Source organism: Corvus hawaiiensis, chromosome 2, assembly GCF_020740725.1.
Source record: "Corvus hawaiiensis isolate bCorHaw1 chromosome 2, bCorHaw1.pri.cur, whole genome shotgun sequence".
In the NCBI taxonomy this organism is placed as follows: domain Eukaryota; kingdom Metazoa; phylum Chordata; class Aves; order Passeriformes; family Corvidae; genus Corvus; species Corvus hawaiiensis.
In genome coordinates, this window is record NC_063214.1 from 80,290,948 (window position 1) to 80,297,052 (window position 6,105).

Consider the following 6,105-nt stretch of genomic DNA (forward strand, 5'->3'; position numbering starts at 1 on the left):
AAATTGCAGATACTATGAAGAAATATAGGTGGGGACTAAAAGTCTATTGATAAAATCTGGTGATTATTTCTCATCAAGACTTTAGGCTGTTATCTTCTTTACCTGTAGCACTACCCAGCAGAATTGAGTGGCCAATTATTAAAAAAATTGCAAAGAAAAAAACCTAATGAAATAGATTCTCTAAGCTCTGTTTCTTAAAACTTACTTTTATTTACTTGCTGTATCTTTTTTTTTTCTGTATGTATTTCTTCTGCTTCTTACCATGGGATCATTTGGTAGACAAATGAGTTATGCACAATAATTTGAAATTTGTACCATTATTCACTATAACTTTATTGTAGCTTAACATTTCAGGTAACCACACAGCCTTTCCAGAAAGTGATCAATTACTTTCATTTAACGACAATATTGCATATTTGTTTTGCTTTTCAATTAATAATTTTTTTTCATCCTGTTACAGTACATAAACTTTACATAAAACCACAATTCCCCACAATTTATAAAACCATTCAACTTGCCTATGTTATCTTAAGCCTAAAATTTCTTTTTCCTCCCTCATTTTTTTGTAAGTCTTGGAGAAAAGAAACCCCAACCCCAAACAACAACAACAACAAAATCAAATAAAACTCCCAAGTATTAAATGTGGTAAATGAGATTTTGACTTACAACTCTTTTGTTTCTTTTCATAGAAGTTGTGTGAAACTGTCAAGGATTTTCAGGAAATGAAAACGGATACGTGTCTTAAGTTTGACTTCTTTATTAGACAAAAATTTAGTAATAAGTCTCTCTATGTAACAAATGCCCAAACTCAGATCATAATACAAAGTATATGTGCACGATATATAATACGTTTGAAAACTCTAAACCTAAAGCACCATTTTAAAGAAGTTTATCATTCAAATCACCTTTGAAACCAAGGAATGACACCATTTTCTTGATGATTTGGAACACATCCAGTAATTTCTTTTTTTTTTTTTTTTTGATCAAATAGGATAAAAATATGATAAATATGCCTACAGCTTCGTAAATTCATGGTGAACTGTCATTTTTTTCCAAAAACAATTTATCATTGATAATCTAAACTAGCAATTTGAGCATAAACTTCTTAGGGATGAGCATAGTTTCTATAAAGACATTTACAGGCATATTTGCAGTATTCAAGGCAGTATTCAATACCTTGACATTAATTATCTTTAAAACAATATCCTATATATTTTAATATTCAGAAACCTTACACTATCTCTGCAGGTGCAAAGTGGAATTCCTTCTCATGTTATCTATGATTACTGCCATAAATACTTAAAAAAATATGAAGTCAGTTGTGGTTTTCAAATTCAGATTATCTGCTACTTTTATGAGAGCACATAAACATATTTCTAGGAGCTCTGCAAAGGTATTTCAGGGATGAATTCAGGATGACAATGGAGTTAGTGAGTGAAATCTTTCTTATCCACCACAGTAGAAAATGTACACTGCATTTCATCATGCTCATTTTCACTCCAGTAATCACCCTGTATTTCAAAATGCCAGTGTAACTTTATTACCAACTGACAAAAAATGGAGAAGATCATGTGGTGGACAGTTAGCATAAGGGGTATGGAAATGTGCTCTTCAGCTAAATATTTGCATGTGCCTTACACGTCCCTGGTGTTTTGACTTATGTTTTTAAGTCTCCTGCTTAATCCCCGCATTTTTGCAAGATGTGCGTGGTTTAGTATTCAAGTGATGTTCAGACATGTAGATTACAGATATAATGCAGAGAAGCTCTGCCCCAAGCTTCTCTGACAAGATAGTATGAAGTTTTTTGCATGCAGATTTAGTCCTTGAGTAGATGCACAGAGGGGAGTTACTAGGATTCATAGAGGACATGGACAAACACAACTTCAGGGGCTCCTCAAAAGCTCTTGGCTGTAGCCCTGTGGATTAGGGGCATGACACTTCTTCCCTACCAGAAACAAGGGCTTCCAGCTGGACTGGTTTAGAGCACTGGTTTCAAATAATCTGAAAGAGTGCACAGACTCATTAGGAAGAGGAATGTGCAAATTCTGCGATAGCAAGGAATCTTTTTGCATTTTCCTTAATTTTTTTCTTCACATATTTAATTCTATTGTCTGGTTAGATATCAAAGGTGCATTAGCCCATTCTATACATGCCAATTGTTCTAGTTGTTACTATCCACTGTTTGGCAATATGTTTTTTGCCTGTTATTACTTATCTGAGTTTTCTCTGGCTATTGATCTGGAATTTTTCAGCAGCTGGAGTCATAAGACCTCAGTAAATCTAAACTGAAATCCAGACAAAAGGACTCTGCACATGGATGGTTTATGTATGACCAAATGCAATCTACTGCACATGGCCAGACTGACTACGCAACATTTAGCATATTCATTTAAACATATGCAATTTGCATACATCTAGTAAATTACAAGCAGGGACAGTATCTGCAAGGAAATCAATTGCCATAGTTCTACTGAGATCAGAGTAATTTACTATTTTTTTTGACTCATGGTTTCTGGAAGTGCTTTGCTTGGTTTTTCAAGCTTTGCTTGGTTTTTCAAACTTTGCATTTAAAAAAAGGTACATGATGAGGAAAAGCATCATAAAACTATTCTGTAACTCTTCTCTGGAAATAGCAAATCTACAAAAGTATAGTGTATGTGCCAAGATACCAAGGCTCACTTAAACTGACATTAAGACACCTGTGGTTTCTAAGGAGGTCTCCAAAAGCACTCTTAAGAATTGTGAGTTTTTTCAGCTGTGTATTTTGCAAATATTTATTGTGGTAGGATTTATATTCATTTTAACTTAAAAGCAGGCAGCAGGAAGCCTTTTTAGGTAGACAGAAGAGCATGCTTATTAAGGAAGCATAGGAGGGGTATGAGCTAATGCTTTTCCTTGAGTAGATAGAGTCCAGTCACTACATGTGCACTGAAAGACAGCAGGAGCCAATAAAAAAGTCCAGAAAGAAAAAAAATACAGAAGACTGGATTCTAGGTGTAGGCATCACAGCACTGTTCTTCTGCTCAACCTCAAAAAATACATGCACCAGTTTCAGTTGTCCCAAGCCAGTTTCATTGTTCCAGTTTCACAAGCCGCAAGAAAGGAGCCATTGCTGTCATGCTCATGACTCCTACAGCTGAGACCTATCCCATGGAAGGACAAAGAAAGATGGAGCTGGGTGCCAAGTTATTTTCAGAAATTTTCAGATTTTTTTTTTCTTTTGTAGAACTTTATTTCCCACCCAGGAATCAGAATATCACATTGAGGACTTGGAGTTATGGAATAATATATGTTATAAGGGACCTCAGAAAGTCATCTGGTCCCACCCCTACTGAAAATAGCAATACTAAAGTGTAAGAATTCCAATTTTTTTTCTAGCAATCATGGAAAACAATACACATAGGCTTAATGACTTTCTGCATATTCATCAATCTTCATATACAGAACTCCCACTGGAATTACAGATAACACAGAAAAATCTTTTACATTTTATTCAGTTTGTTCTAAAGGAATTGATACCTGACTTTCTAACTGCAGAGAAGCTTATCTTCAAAGATCTGAGGCTGAAAGTGACTCCACAGACAAAAATTTCCAGACTTTCTCTTCAGCACTTCTCTTTTCTAGGGAAGGAAGGGAACAACCCTATTGTCTTCACAAAGACACAACCCTAAGACTTTGTCAGATAACTGAAATATGTTAGTCAATTATCTGTGCTCTGTCAGGTTAGGCAAATGGACTTTCAAAGGCTGCCTGGAGGCAACTGGCCACCTGTCATGCTGCCTTACATGCCCACGGGGTCTTACACTCCTTAGGTGTCATTGGGGAACAAACCGTCCATAAGAAGTAGGTAGATTTATGGCTCCTATACAAATATTCATCTCTTTATCTGCTTGGTTCCCACAACCTCTCTATTGTGTTTTATCTGCTTTAGAACCGATGTATTTTTAAGGGTCACAGTTTTGTACTTGCTGCAGAGGAAACTGCAGTAGGAAATCAAAGTGTACCTCCTTTTTTTTTTTTTTTTCCCTTGCTTTCTACAAATAAACTCCTGCCCTTCCCACTCTTAGCACTTTTTTGAAATCTTAACATTAAGACTCCGAGCTCTGGAAAAAAAAAAAAAAGAAAGGTGGTGATATGGTTATACAAATGATAATTTTGCTGACAGAGGTGAAAATTATCAAAGGAAGATAAGCTGTAGCATTTTGATGAAGGGGTCATGTGAGGGTAACGAAAATAATCTCCAGAGAAAAAGTCATTCTCCTAAAACCTGTGAGCCTGGAAATAAAAATAAAGTATCTGAGTTGTTTAACAAATATACATTTTATAATTAAAGCCAGTTACTGTCTGAAGATTGGAGGGAGGCTGAATACAGTATCTAAGTTTCACAGAAGAGTTAAAGGTAATGCTGGGAACTACAAAGCAGCACTGAAGCAGTACAGGAAAAGCTAGCCGCCACTAAATTAACCAACAAAGAATTGAATAAGGACAGATCAATACCCATAACTTATTTTTCTGTATCAAAATTATAAATCAACAGAACTGCTTGAACATGAGCATTGTTAAGAGAATACGGTCCTTTCCTTTGTAATAGCTGCAAAAAGTTTTTTGAAGAAAGTGGGGTAAACTTTGCATTAAATTTTTTTCTTTTTCCTCCCTAAGATTGGATTTGTAGCTTGCTGAACAAGAACTTAAGGTTATTTACCTGAACAGTGTGCAGGTAAATATAGAGGAGAGTTTCTGTGAGCTTTCCTTAGACGAAGCAATTCTTTCATTCATTTACACAGGTGGGATTTAGTGTCCTGAGGACAGAAAAAAACCCCAAAACTTAAGACTTTTACACTGATATTAATAAAACTGTCTGAGTTTTGCCATTTAACGGTCAAACAGACATGAGCTGTGTTGAATCAAACTAGAAAATACTTCTGGGACTTAGGAAGGTTTCCCTTCCATGGAATACTACTCAGTAACAAGTCAGAGTGACTTGAAAAGGAGGGATGAGAGGGAGGAACTGTGTTTTCCCATGAGGCAAAACAGACTTTTAGAAGGAAGTCACTGTATTTGTTGAGCCAGTGATCTTGCAGAACACGGTAATTCCTGTGAACTGTCCTGACTGTGGGAAGTGGAAAAAGAGATAGGTTTTGACAATCTCTGTAACACTTGCAGGGTGTAGTTGGTAGACTGGAGGTTTATGAGGGATTTACAAGGCATGCACATTCAGTGGGGCACTGCTTCCTGCTGGAGGTCTGAATTCATTGAAGGCACGTCAGAAACTGGTACATTTTTCTAGATCCAAAGATACAAGCATTTACTTTATATTTAGGTTATCTTCTGTTCTAGGCACCTAAGATCAAAAGCAAACTAAGAATGTAACATATGAATGGTCGTACCGGCTTTGACCAGAGGGTAGACCTAACAGGCCGTTCCTTCTCCAACAATGGCCCAAAGCACATGCCAATGGAAACTACAGGGAAAAGGGCAAATTTCTACAGATACTCTCTCATCTTGAGCATTTGGTTGCTCAAGTTATTCCTGAGCCAGAAGTTGGCTGTGTATTTACCAATTCTCAGATAGTTTCTTTTCCGTTGCTTTGTCTAGTCTCTCCATGGACCCATGTAAATCTGTATTAGACATCCACAGGAAAGAGACCATATTAGCAGTTCTTTTACATGCTATACAATACACTATTTTGATTATGGCATGTCATGCCCACCCCATGACAAGAAGGTGATGACATAATTCCATTTAGAGTACCAAGGAAAATGAAATTATATTACTGTGCCTGAGGTGTATCTTCCTATAATCCTCAGGTTTCTTGCCTGTTTTACGTAAGAATGTGGCTTTTCTTCTCTCACAGAATTTCAGAGCACGTGTGTGTACAGGAATGAATGCACGATTGCAACCTCCTCCAACCCTTCATTTGCTGATATTCCTAAAATATATTTTGGTTCAGAAAACTAAAAAACCCAGGAAGACTGACAAGGTAAGCATGCCAAGAAATAAAAGAAAATTTACTCTCCAGTAAAACTGCAGCAATTATCATAATGCATATTCCAAGTCAAGATTAAGATGTCCCGTATTTTTGCTGAATGTATCAGCCTGTGTGAC